General features: G+C 39.1%; 1 protein-coding gene across 12 annotated transcripts in view; it reads right to left on the bottom strand.

Moving 5' to 3' along the window:
- BMPR1B (bone morphogenetic protein receptor type 1B) overlaps positions 1-14,658 on the bottom strand; it is a 403,442-nt gene that overhangs the window by 233,076 nt on the left and 155,708 nt on the right. For 2 of the 12 annotated variants that reach the window (XM_074040176.1, XM_005555472.5), the window contains exon 1: positions 14,496-14,553. The exons of the other annotated variants lie outside the window; for them this stretch is intronic. The gene's annotated coding sequence lies outside the window, so the exon portion shown is untranslated. Of the gene's footprint in view, positions 1-14,495; positions 14,554-14,658 lie in introns of those variants that run through there. 12 annotated transcript variants of the gene reach the window in all.

Here is a 14,658-nt window from a genome sequence, read left to right as displayed (position 1 = left end):
TTAAAAATAACTCTTTTGATTCTACCAAAGAAAAAACATGCATTTAATAAGTTTTCAAAATAAAATGAGATGGTTTAAATTACACATTTTTGTAAAGGCCAACACATAAGTTAATTTGAGGTCATCTGTTTCCTAAACATTATCTACTAGATTTTCACCTATGAATACCATTGAAGGTATTATTTTTAACTATTTTTTAAACCACAAAAAGCAAAGGCAGTCGTTTACACAAAAAAACACACACCCCTATAAATCATTGTAACACTATAAGATTCAAGAAAATAGTGACAGTTTTAAAAAATGCAATCTAATGTATAGCCAAATAACTCAAGAAACTCAGCATGCACTGCTGACTTTGGACATGATCACCACATTTAACAAGGTGTTTGTGAGAGAAACAAAATAAGAAAGGTCCCCGGAGCATCCATTCAAAATGACAGATGCATCTGAACTCCAGGGCAAACTCCTCTAAGCTAATATTGTGCTTGGCCTTAAATAAAAATTGTAAAATCTAAACATTTTGAATTTAAATAATAATTCAGAATGTAGGAAAACACTGCAAAAGTCAGGCTATCAAGCATAACAGAAAAATTAGAGCCATCTAAGACCAAAATATCATGTAATTGGTCTTTATGGATAAGACCAAGAAGAGTATGACACAAAATGTGCAAAACCTGTAAAACATCTATTCAGAAGGGAAAGCACCAAATGTCCTCCAGTGCAAAGTGAAAGAGCATACCTATTTTTCATAAATATTCTTTCGTGGTCATTCACCACTGAGTCACACATATTAGAGCTGTCATTTTCAAAGAAAGGAAGAAAGGGAGGGAGGGAGGGGAAGGAAAGGAGGGGAAGGAGAGGGGAGGGATGCGGAGGGAGGGTGAGAGGGAGAGGGAGGGAGAGTAAGAGGGAGGGGAAGGAAAGAAAGAAAGAGAAGGGAAGGGGAAGAAAGAAGACGGAGGAAGGGAGGAGGGAAGGAAGGAAGGAGAAATGTGTGCCTTGCAGGTAATCTTTGCTGCATGAAATTGGATTGCTGAAAACTACCATTCACTGAACTTTTCTTTTTTTTTCTTTTTGAGACGGAGTCTCTCTCTGTCGCCCAGGCTGGAGTGCAGTGGCGCGATCTCAGCTCACTGCAAGCTCCGCCTCCCGGGCTCAGCTCACTGCAAGCTCCGCCTCCCGGGTTCACGCCATTCTCTTGCCTCAGCCTCCCTAGCAGCTGGGACTACAGGCGCCTGCCACCACTCCCGGCTTTTTTTTTTTTTTTTTTTTGTATTTTTAGTAGAGACGGGTTTCACCATGTTAGCCAGGATGGTCTCGATATCCTTATCTCGTGATCCGCCCGCCTCGGCCTCCCAAAGTGCCGGCATTACAGCCATTCACTGAATTCTTATAAAGCCCTGATTGCTGCCTATCACCATCTGGCACAAACCAATAAAATCATTTTCCACTAACACCCCACCAATCATCACAACTAATTCAGCTTTAAAAATTTACTTGGTTGTTTGCCTTATTTTTTCAATAGTTGGTTAAAGTCCTTATAAATATCCAAATTTCCCTTAAAATCTCTCCGGTACCATGTCCAAGTTTCAAAGCACTTCAGTGCTTTTTTTACATGTGAATTTGATATGGACTTAGAATTTTTAAGGCATGTGCTCTTGGTTGTTTTGCGAATACTGGGTGAAATACATGGGCTGATCTGTGAAACTCACAAATAGTGAGTTTGCGAAAGTCACAAATTTTAACTTCTGATAACACTTAAGATATGACTGGCTAAGGTTTGGAAGCCAGTATGCGATTAAGAAACACAACAGTAAAATTCATTGACTTATATCAAAACAGACTACTTATCTCTGACATCATTAATTCTTAGCTTCCCTATAGTTCTGTGTATTGCCTCAGAATTACAGATTAATAGAAAAATGACCACTCTTCATCATTCCTATGTCCATCCCTTTTTTTCAAAATTTGCATAGTTAAAAATTATATTTCTAGATTGAAGAAAGGAGAGAGGTCAACATAAATTATGAAACTGACTAAAAGTATAAGACATTATGGTATGTGAGGAATTCACATTCTTTTTTTTTTTTTGTCTTGAGACGGAGTCTCGCTCTGTCGCCCAGGCTGGAGAGCAGTGGCGGGATCTCAGCTCACTGCAAGCTCCACCTCCCAGGTTCCTGCCATTCTCCTGCCTCAGCCTCCCAAGCAGCTGGGACTACAGGCACCCGCCACCACGCCCAGCTAATTTTTTGTATTTTTAGTAGAGACGGGGTTTCACCATGTTAGCCAAGATGGTCTCGACCTCCTGACCTCATGATCCACCCGCCTCCACCTCCCCAAGTGTTGGGATTACAGGCGTGAGCCATTGCGCCCGGCCGGAACCCACATTCTTAATGTCATGCTTGGAGTCCAGGTGGCTGCAGGGCAGATGATTCTAAATAGGAAGAGGAAGATTGACCAATTTCTGATTTTACAGAGATAAGTTCTCATTCTTGAAGGCAGAGAGGACAAGCATGATCTAAAATGTATTTTGTATAGCTCAAAACAAACTCTTCACTTAATAGGTGAGGAAACTAAAGTCTAAGTGGCCAGGAGATTTTACTTCTAGGAAAGTAAGTTAAATTGGAAAGATACCAAAGGCTGTGATGTAGCAGACAAAATTCATTCAGTTCAGTGGCAATAAATTAGTCAAAGAAGATTTTTTGCCTCACATCACTGGCAAGTTAAGTAGCATGAACCTCAGGTAAGGCCTGACTCAGTGGTTCAATGAATAACCAAGGATTCAGTTCATTGTAGCTCATCATTCCAACACAGCCATGGTCACCAACTTCTGAAGCTAAATGCTCCCCTTGCTCACATTTGACACAAAAGAAAGACCTTTTTTTTTCTTCAAAACCATCCACCAAAGTTCTGTGATTCACTTTGTTGAACTGGCTTAGGTCACACACCTTCTTATATGACATACCACTATAAGATATATACAGTGTCACATACCTCACTAATATGATATACCACTACATGTCATACAGTGACACACATCACTATAGCAAGAAACGTTAAATACACTGATTGTCTTGATCTAAGTTGCACACATGATGTGAAGTCAGCTTCCCTGAAAATTTATGAATACTCAGAAGGAAACCATGGACTGTCCTGTTGGAGAGAAGTGGCAAATGAATGTTGGGGGTCAGCAAAACAGTCCACCTTAACATGCATGTCTGGGACACGTTTTGATCCTACATCTGAGGCTTTTGTCCCCACCCTTTATCACAGTCCTTGTTTTGAGAGCAATGATGGGGTAAACAAGGATGTATTTATTGTCAAAAGGAGAAAAATGCCCGCAAGTATCCTTATTCCTAATTCAGGGAGTAGTAGACTAGGTATCCTAGTATGTTCTCCAACTACTCCAAGTTTCATAATGTTGAGAAAGCAAAATGTAACACAAAAAAGTTAATATCTTCTCCAACTTAAGAGTACAATAAGTTTTGCTTAGAAATATAAGGGCAAGGAAATAATTATACAAGAAAATCACATAAACAATAAAATAATTCAGCCAATAAAATAGTTTCAGTAATTGTGAAGCTCCAACTTTATCTTGCTTGTCCTAGAAAAATTGAAGAAAACTAACTATAGCTGCCATATACAGGTAATACAGATCTGTCAAGTAGCAAGGAAAAAATATTCCTCAGAAGGGTTAAGGATATTCTCTTCCAAAAATGAAAGAGAATATCACAGTTCCCCAAACAGCATATGCTAGTCAAGACATAGCATCCTTAAGTTGGATCCTATAATAACTGGAAGCAAGCCGGTGTCAAAGGCAACCCATCAAGAGTGGTTTATGCATGTTATTTACTGTCACACTATAGATTTTCCTAAGACCCAGTCCAAGTGTGAGCAGGACCTTTCCGGAGATCACAGTCAAAGAGATCTAGAACCCAAATTATCTTTGAGCCGAAAGATCATCTAATCTAGAACATCTCAAACTGTGCCTAGAGGTAGGGGCAAACAGGGCAGAGAAGGTTTTATAACCACCCCTCTCTTCCTACTATTTCATCTCCAACAAGAACACATCTGATTTTATCTATTCTACAAAAACAGCTTCTGGAAATAAATTCATTGGAATAAAAAGCTTTGGGGCTAAAAAGAACAGCTAATCTAAACTTATTATTATTCAATCTGAGAAACTTAAGTCCAAGAAGGTTCACTCATTTATCAAGTGGAAGTGCCAAAACTTAAACCCAGGGCTCTCGAAGTCATTCAGTAATTATTGCATATCTATTGTTAGTAGTTACCTTGAGTAGTCTCTATAAACCAGATACACCTCACCAACAAGTAAATCAGACTATCTAAATAGTCCCTTCAATTTCAATATTTCTTTTATTTCCTTTCATAAATGTGAAATTTCAGAGTACATAAGCCTGTTGCATTCACATCCCAAATCTAGGTGGTATGTGACTATGGGATAGGTACTAAACTCCCATAAAACTATTTTCTCATCTGCAAATAGGAATAACATTATGTTACTTCTAAAGGAGGTAGCATGTTAAAATGCTAAAATGTTTTCATTTTAAAAACTTCACCATCATGTACTAAAAAATGAGCAAGGACATTCTATAGAACAGTTACAAAGCAAAATGTCTGATGAACAAAAACAAAGTATGTAAGATAAATTAATTATACATAATGATATGTTGCATGCTTACAGCATTTTAGAGACCCATGGTGGAAAACAGGTCAATGAAATAGCACTTTTGATATGAGTTCCTTTGGGATATATTAACCTAATGGCAGCATAGAAGCAATAGTGGGCACTCTATCCAATCTGGCTCTTTGGAACTCAAAATAAAGAGAAACATTTAGTACAACCTAGAGAAGAAATGTTGACAATTGTTAAAAGATTGCATAATTTGGGATCTGAATAGCAAATGATCAATTTAATCTTACAGAGGGTGTAAAGGTATTTTAACATTTATCTAAATAAAGAGTATTAAGGTTGGCTTTATGGATCATACTGTGGATTCTTATTCAGAATAAAGACACAGCAAGTGGTTATCCAGAGATAAAATCTGGCTTTCAGGAGTAATTTTCCACACAGTAAGTCAGTGCCTGCTTACTAAAATTATTTTATATAAGATAATTGCAATATATATCATAATTGAGATAAAGTTTCTGGAAGTCACACTGATGAAGAAATTACCATCAAGGGTTCCCGCATGCTTTAGATTTTGCAATCTTATAACCAACTTAGAAACAACAAAAATAATAGTGCTACTGATAAAACATTATCAACAGACTATTGAAATTAATTTCTGTAGTCTGCAAAATCAAACTATTTTTGTACTTTATATACATAATGTTTTATTTGTGGTTTGCTTTATCCATTAAACACTGCTGTTGTGTTGACAGCACAACAGAATGAGAATGACATATAGGCATCTCTCTCTCTCTCACACACACACACACCCCCCACAAGAAGGTATCCACATGTTACACACACATATAAGAAAAGTGCTAGGCCAGGCACAATGGCTCATGCCTGTAATCCCAGCACTTTGGGAGGCCAAGGTGGGAGGACTGCTTGAGCCCAGGAGTTCAGTACCAGATGGGGCAACATAGGAAGACCCCCATCTCTACAAAAGAAAAAAGAAATTAACAGGGTATGGGGCTGCATGCCTGTAATCCCAGCTACTTGGGAGGCTGAGGTGGAAGGATAGCTTGAACCCAGGAGGTCGAGGCTGCAGTAATTGTGTTGCTGCACTCCAGCCTGGGTGACAGAGCAAGACTCTGCCCCTCCCCACCCAACAAAAAAGGAAAGAAAACATGTTAACAAAATGAGATTTTTTTTTCCAGAAAAATTGCTAATCCAAGATTATTTATCTGAAATATTAGGATCTTCTTTTAAAGATGAACATATTTTGATTACAAAAAAAGACTCTATTTTTCTCCATCAACTTCTAAAAAGATACTTCAAAATTCACAAAAATATCAATATGTCATTTCATTTTAGTGCTACAATCCTGCAGTGAAACAGGTTGTATTTATTGATATACTTGGATCTGTGCCCCCACCAAATCTCATTTTGAATTGTAATGCCTAATATTGGAGATGAAGCCTGGTGGGAGGTGAGTGGATCAAGGGGGCAGGTTTCTCTTGAATAGTTTAGCATCATCTTCTTGGTGCTGTCCTCACGATTGTGGGTGAGTTCTCATGAGATGCGGTTGTTTAAAAGTGTGGAGTACCTCCCCGCATTCTTCTGTCTTGGTCCTGCTTTCACCATGTGACTGGCCTTCTCCCACTTTGCCTTCCACCACAAATAAAAGCTCCCTGACACCTCCCCAAAAGCCAAGCAGATGCCAGAACCATGTTTCCTGTAGAGTCTGCAGAACTGTGAGCCAATTAAACCTCTTATTTATAAATTATCCAGTCTCAGGCATTTCTTTCTAGCAATGCAAGAACTGAGTAATGCACTTATCTTCCTATAGAATACAGTATTACTATTCTAGGCCTCTTGAAGTGTGGCTGTAATAATTCTGTTCACGTATCAATACTAGCCAAGCTAACAGCGCACTCTGAGGTCATACTGTACCTCAAAAATATCCTGTTTCAATCTCTGGAGGAAAGACAGGTTCAAAATGCCAAGCGCATTCCGTGAGGCTGAGAAAAATCAATGTCAAGGCCTAGTGAAGATGTAGGAGTCTTAATTCTACCACTACAGCTCTTTGTTCAAGTTTAGAAAAAGTTACTTTTACTAGTGTAGGTACATGCAATTCACTGGTTAAAAGGGGTAAAAACATACTTCCTTAATCTTCTCGGACGAAAAAAGATAAGTATACAACTTTGAACATATTATTCCAGGACTAAATGTTCACAGATAACCAGGATGAGCTTTGTCTCCTTGAAAGAACACATAAAAATATTTAGTTGTATTTTTCTAACCACTTGGAAAACAATAATTTACCAATGCCAAAACTTGAAGTGAACACTCAAATTAATTATGGAGCTATTTGTGATTTGAATTTCTCCCACAAATGTAATGAAGTGAGTATTCTCTGAAATAGCGGTCACTGTTTAAAATCAGCCAGCATGTGGCATGTTTTGTGGTTCTGCTTATGCTCCTTGGCAGCAACATTACAGCTAACCAGGATTTTTTTAGTGCTCGCTCTTGGTGTGTTTGACAACTCCTCACTCCCACAGTCCTTTAACATGGGGCTTCCCCAGTCAGGGATGCAGATCCCACACTGAGCCCATAAAACAATTAGTGGGAGGCCTTGGCATTGCATTCAAAGACCTTTGCAAAAAGCCAATGTAGCCGGCTGTGTGAAATTTGACGTGTGGGGAGCCCCCATAAAACTCTTTAATGGAAACTGGGGACTTCTTTTGGAAAAGGTTGAGAAACTGAGCACTAGCTCCATAATTAATATAATTAGTTAACAAGAGACAATAAGCATTTCAATAAAAATAATCAAAAAGCAATAAAAAAAATAAAAATTCTAGGTAATATTTTCTTTGTAAAAGAAGTTGAAATAACTGTTCTGTATGAAGAGAGATTTCCTTGCATATGGGAAAAGTAGTTTTGTTTGTAGTTTTAATTTAAAAGAATTTGTCAGAATGTCACATAACCAGTATATAAAGTACAATAACATCCCTTTTATTATTCAATACCTACCATATCCATTTTTAAACATCATATAAAGCAGTGTTTGAAGAATCTCCTCAAAATTATGAACCCAGACAATGAAAACTTGCAAGAAAACACTTTTAACACTAGAGGCACCATAATCCAATAAAAAGGAGAATTATTAATATTCACAGACAATTACTTTCAAACAGAATAAAGAATATGATAGAAAAATGATAACATTGTCCCCACTTTTATTCATCAGTATTTTCCAGAGTAGAAACAAAATGATTTAGGAGAATCTCCTAATAGAAAAACATGACCTTAAATCATCTTCTTGGGTATAACATTTTTAGAAAATTTATTTTTCTTGGTAGTTCCCCATTCCCATATCAAGAGCTGGATCATAGAGTTTACCCATAATACAGAAAAGGCTCAGCCTATGATGAAAAGGGAAGCTCTGGCATGCAGGAAGAAAGAAGGCCTGCCCCTTGTGGCCATGGGAGAGTATGAGAAGAAAAGACAGATGTAGAGCAAGTTTTAGAGTTTTAGTGACTTCTCAAACTCTACAGTCTGGCTTAAACCTTTTCTTGGGTGGGTTGGGGGTGTGGATAAAGGGGGTGGTAATGAGGTGTCTCTGTCAAAACATCCAGTTTTTTAAAATTTACTACTAGTGTAGAAAATATCACATTGTATTCTAAGTAGCACGGATAAGTATTGGTTTGTGAAGCATTTGTTTGTTAGGTGTATATACAAGAGTATCCATGCTGGATCATAATTTTAAATATACTTCTTACCATAACTACTAGTCATAAAAGTTTGAGAGCAATTGCTCTAAGAGAAGGTCAACTATCAGCTCAAATCCATATCCTCCATGACAAGGAAATATTAATGCATCGCGGAAAAGGCTGGTGGCAGTTAAATACACTTAAGGCAGTGCACTTCTGGGTATGCATGACTTGGGTGTGGCTTGCAAGGGATTCAGAACAAAACATGGATCCTACTGAAAGGTACAGCCATGTTGAAAGAGTTGGTGGGGTAGCAGAGGCCTAGAAGCAGGAAGAAGAGATAACATGATGCATTATGTTATAAGATCTTCAACATTAAAGGTAAACAGCTGGGATTGTGGGCTTCGGTATAAATATACCCATGGGACCCAAATGACTAGGAAGAACCCATCACTTCTCAGCAGACACATGTTTAAACTTTGTATAAAGCCAGGCTCCCAACGGCGAAAAATAAATAAATAAATAAAATAATGTAGAGAGCACTGAATGGACCCACTGACACAGGAGAAGTTCCCTGTGACAGGTACCAATGCCATATAACAGAGTAATATAGGCTGGGTTTATCAAAAATAAAGATGAAATAGTTACACTAAAGAGAATTAAGTAACCAAAAACAGCTTCCTCAGCAGATTTAGTTCAAAAGAAAAGGAAGTTTAAAGATAGAAGCTTCTTTTTTTTTTTTTTTTTTTTTTTTTAAACACAGTATCTTACTCTGTTGCCCAGGCTGGAAAACTGGAGTGCAGTTAAATCACAGCTCACTGCAGCCTCAAACTCCTGCACTCAAGGGATCCTCCTGCCTCAGTCTCCTGTGCAGTTAAGACTACAGACATGCGCCACACTGCCTGTCTAATTTTTAAATTTTTGCAGAGATAGGGCCTTTCTATGTTGTCCAGGCTGGTCTCAAACTCCTAGAATCAAGTGATCTTCACACTTCAGCCTCCCAAAGTGCTGAGACTACAGGCATGAGTCACTGCACCCATCCAGAAGTTGCATTTCTTTGTAACAATGAATAAAACAATTCCATTGCTACACTTGCCATTTAAAATGAGGATACACATGAGAATAATGAAAATGCACTATGATATATGCATACTTGTGTGATTTTAATAGAACTGCCTCAAGCCTTAAGTCTGAGACAAATTAGAGAATTAAAAACCTTCATTCCATCATAATTTAATGGTAAAGAAGCTTGTATTTCTTGCTATAAAGAAATACTAGAGACTAGATAATATTTAAAAAAGGAGATTTAAGTGGCTCACAGTTCTGCCAGCTGTACAAGACCCATGCTCTGGCATCTGACAGGCTTCTAGGGAGGCCTTAGGGAACTTTTACTCATGGCAGAAGGTAAGGCAGGAGCAGGCATGTCACATGGTGCAAGAAGGAGACGGAGAGAGAGGAGAGCGAGGAGGGAAGTGCTATACACTTTTAAATGATCCCACAAGAACTCACTATCAGGAAGACAGCATCAACCCATGAGGGGGCAGCCCCATGATCTAAACTCCTCCCACCAGGTCTCACTTCCAGTACTAACGAGAGTTAGCTGAGGACAAATATCCAAACTACATAATTCCGCCCCGGCCTTTCCCAAATCTCATGTCCTCCTCACATTGCAAAATATAATCATGCCTTCCCAACAGTCTTAACTCATGCCAGCACTAAGTCAAAAATCCAGTCTAAAGTCTCATCTGCGATAAGGCAAAGCCCTTCCACCTATGAGCCTGTAAAATCAAAAGCAAGTTATGGCCGGGCGCGGTGGCTCAAGCCTGTAATCCCAGCACTGTGGGAGGCCGAGATGGGCAGATCATGAGGTCAGGAGATCGAGACCATCCTGGCTAATACAGTGAAACCCCGTCTCTACTAAAAAATACAAAAAACTAGCTGGGCGAAGTGGCGGGTGCCTGTAGTCCCAGCTACTCGGGAGGCTGAGGCAGGAGAATGGCGTGAACCCGAGAGGAGGAGCTTGCAGTGAGCTGAGATCCGGCCACTGCACTCCAGCCTGGGTGACAGAGCGAGACTCCGTCTCAAAAAAAAAAAAAAAAAAAAAAAAGCAAGTTATTTACTTCCAAGATAATATGGGGATATAGGCACTGAGTAAACACTCCCATTCCAAAGGGGAGAAATTGGCCAAAAGAAAGAGGCTACAGACCCCACTGAAGTCAGAAACTCAGCAGGGCAGTCATTAAATCTTAAAGCTCCAAAATAATCTCCTTTGACTTCATTTCTCACATCCAGGGCACACTGCTGCAAGAGGTGGGCTCTCAAAGCCTTGGGAAGTTCCACCCCTGTGGTTTTGCAGGGTTCAGCCCTCAAGGCTTCTCTCACAGGTTGAAGTTAAATGCCTCTGGCTTTTCCAGGCACAGGGTGCAAGCTGCCAGTGGATCTACCATTCTGTGGTCTGGAGGACAGCAGTCCCCCTTTTTACAGACTCACTAGACACTGCCTCACTGGGAATGCTGTGTGGGGGCTCCAGCCTCAGATTTCCCTTTAGCGCCATACTAACAGTGGTTCTCTGTAAGGGTTCCACCCCTGTAGCAGGCTTCTGCCTGGACATCCAGGCTTTCTCATACATCCTCTGAAATATAGGCAGAGGTTGCCAAGCATTATTCACTCTTTCATTCTGGGCACCTACAGGTTTACCACCACATGGAAACAGCCAAGGCTTATGGCTTGCATTCTCCAAAGTGGCAGCCCAAGCTGTACCTAGGCCCCTTTGAGGCATGGCTGCCAGACCAGCCAGGATATAGGAGCAATGTCCCAAGGCTGCACAAGGCAGCAGGTCCCTGGGCCTGGCCCACGAAACCATTCTTCCCTCCCAGGCCTCTCTGAGCCTGTGATGGCTGCGGCTGGGGCTAAGGTCTCTGAAATGCCTTAGAGGCCTTTTCCCCACTGTCTTGGATATGGCATTTGGCTTTTTTGTTATGCAAATTTCTCTCACAAGTGGTTGCTCTGCAGCCTGCTTGAATTCTTCTTCCAAATAAGCTTTTACTTTCTCTGCTACATGGCTAAGCTACGAGTTTTCCAAACTTTTATACTCTGCTTCCTGTTTAAATATAAATTCCAACTTTAAGTCATTTCTTTGCTCCTGCATCTGGTAGGTTGTTAGAGACAGCCAGGCCACATGGTGAAAACTTTGCTACTTAGAAATTTCTACTTTCAGATACCCTAGATCATCACTCCTAAGTTTAAACTTCCACAGACCCGTAGGGCATGAATAGAACGCAGCCAAGTTCTTTGCTAAGGCATAACACACATGACCTTTGGTCCAGTTCCCAGTAAGTTCCTCATTTCCATTTGAGACCTCAGCAGCCTGGCCTTCACTGTACATATCACTATCAGCGTTTCGGTCACCATCTTTTAATTAGTCTCTAAGAAATCCCAAACTTTCCTTCATTTTCCTATCTTCTTCTGAGTCCTCCAAACTCTTCCAACCTGTGCCCCTTACCCAGTTCCAAAGCTGCTTCCACATTTTCAGTTATCTTTTAGTAATGCCTAACTCCTCAGTACAAATTCTCTGTATTGGACTGTTCCTGCATTGCAATAAAGAAATATTTAAGACTGGGTAATTTACAAAGAAAAGAGATTTAACTGGCTCATGGTCCTGCAGGCTATACAGAAAGTATGGGTCTGGCATTTGCTTGACTTCTTGGGAGGCCTCAGGGAGCTTTTACTGATGGCAAAAGGCAAAATGGGAGCAGGCATGTCACACGGCAAAAGTAGGAAGAGGCTGGGAAAGGAGGTGCCACACACTTTTAAATGACCAGATCTCCGGAGTACTCACTATCATGAAGACAGCATCAAGCCATGAGGGTTCTGCCCCGATGACTGAAACGCCTCCCACCAGGCCCAACCTCCAGCACTGGGGATTACAATTCAACATGAGATTTGGGCAGAAACAAATATCCAAACTATATTAAAGCTGTTATTATTATTTGTGGAATTATTGGTAGGATGACCAAATGTGATTATACATATATACAAACAAGTGGCAACTGTGAAGGGCTAGAAATAATCAAATAAATCATACCTAAAAATTGGTATTTTCATGTATATCATTCATTTATAGTAATATCTTCATTATGTTAATTAAATGTGTTTTGATTTCAAAATTTTAAAGAGGAAGTATTCTTACACAAAAGATGAAACATCTGTCCAGTTGAACACTTTTGTTCAAATTATGTTTAAAATAATTTGAGAATTATATTTAACAACTTGGCTCAAACTAGAAGAGTCATCTTATGTGTGCTGTTGTGTAAGCATGGGAGGAGGGGTGAGAATTGGTTCAGAGAGAGTGATTCCAAATGGTTTTGATAACTATCTGTTTCCCTGTAGGTATTAAAACTTCAATGGCTTTTTCAAAACAAGATTCAAATAACTCACGTTCTTTCCAGGTTGTGGTTTTAGTTAATTATAAAAAAAGAAAGAAAAAATGTAAGGGCAGCTAGAAATAATCAATGGTAATGAAAGATGAGTGATCAAATATTCAGCTTTAAAGATTTCAAAGCATGGAAAGGTAATTTAATCTATGATAATACCTTTAATGTCACACATGCAAAGTTCAAGGCATTTATTATTGGTACCTGTCAAGGTTGAGGAGGTCATATACATTTGTTAAATAATGGGATAAATCATCTTTAATCATTTTCAAATGACCTTCTATAGCAAACCTGAAAATTCTGAATGATCAAATTTTCCTGAGGTATTGCATGATCATCAGCTTCATTATGCACCATAACGAGTGAGTTTCACATAAGATATTACTACTTAAATATATGCATATTATGACATTCATATTAATAGCTTACAATTCTAACAGGAGAGAGAGTTTTTGACTACTTAGTCAAAATGAGATGAAATGTTTTCACTTTAATTAATCTATATAGTCTCATAGTCCCCTAATCTCCAGTGACCACCTTTATGTGGGTCATCCATTTCCCTAATTGGCTCCTGAATATTATCATCAGCACCAAATGTTTCATCTCAAAATTTACTTATCCAGCTATCTTAAAGAAACCACCACCCTCTCTCCTCCCAGCCTACTCATTCAGCTGTATCCACTAAAACCATTCTTTGACTTCATTAGAACCTTAACTTCAGTGATTCCTCAACTCCCTCAGAATCCGTAATTCTTATCCTTCCTTTGCATGCATACTCACCATTAAGCACTGTAGTTCCTCAACTCATTACTGGCCCTCTGATCACTCAATTAATATTCTTTCTAAGTGACTCACTTTCAGAGTGACTCTGATGACTCAATTGATACTCTTTCATCCTTGCTTATAGCTTCAATTACCAGCTGTCTATGTCCAGCCCAAATCTCTCTTCAAGGCCTATATATTCCAACCCAATATTACAAAACCTAACTCGTTTGCTTCACCTGCAAATCTGGTCCTCTATCAACGTTCTCTCTCTTAGTGGATAGGCCTCATCTCTTCAGTTTTACAAGAAAGAAATCTAGAAGGCATCTTTGAGACCACCTAGCTGCACCAATTTTTTCAAAACAATTGCCAGATCCTGTTCATTTTCTACTCTATTTATCCTTTAAATTTGTCCACTTCTCCCCATCTCTATCACTCACACTTAAGCTTTTAATGACCTACCTATATTAGTGAAATAAACCTCTATAGGTGCTCAAAGCATTTCATCTACCTCCTTCATATCACTTGTTAGACTTGAAATTTTACATTCTTACCATGGTTATTTGAATAACGTCTGTATTTCCATGCGACCTAAACTATCCAATAAGATAGCCACCAGCCACGTGTAGCTATTTACATTTAAATGAATTCAAATTAAATAAGAATTCAGTTCCTTAGCAGCATTAGCCAGATTTCAAAAGCTTAATAGCCACACATGGCTAGTGGCCATGACGATGAAGAGTACAGATAGACACACAACATTTCCCATCATCACAAAAGTTCAATTGAATGATGCTGCACTGAAACATAAACTTTGTGAGAATAGGGATTCTGTCCTTTTGTACCCCTCATCTACCACCTGGCTTATCACAGAGCCTGAAACATTGTAGGCTACACACACACAGAGATAATTAATTAGTAAGAATAAGCATAAATACAATGGCCAGAAATCACCTTCTGAGACTCCACATACTGCTTGGTATATCTCTTGCCATTCTTTAACAGAGCCTCTGGAGAAAGCAGAGCAAAGTTTAGATATTTAAATCAAATGACAAAGAGGACTGAAAATGTGGTTCAAACTGTCACACTAAGCATCCTGTTTACTGCAATAGTTTCA

Source organism: Macaca fascicularis, chromosome 5 (assembly GCF_037993035.2).
Source record: "Macaca fascicularis isolate 582-1 chromosome 5, T2T-MFA8v1.1".
NCBI classification, from domain to species: domain Eukaryota; kingdom Metazoa; phylum Chordata; class Mammalia; order Primates; family Cercopithecidae; genus Macaca; species Macaca fascicularis.
This window is presented reverse-complemented; position numbering and strand designations above follow the sequence as displayed.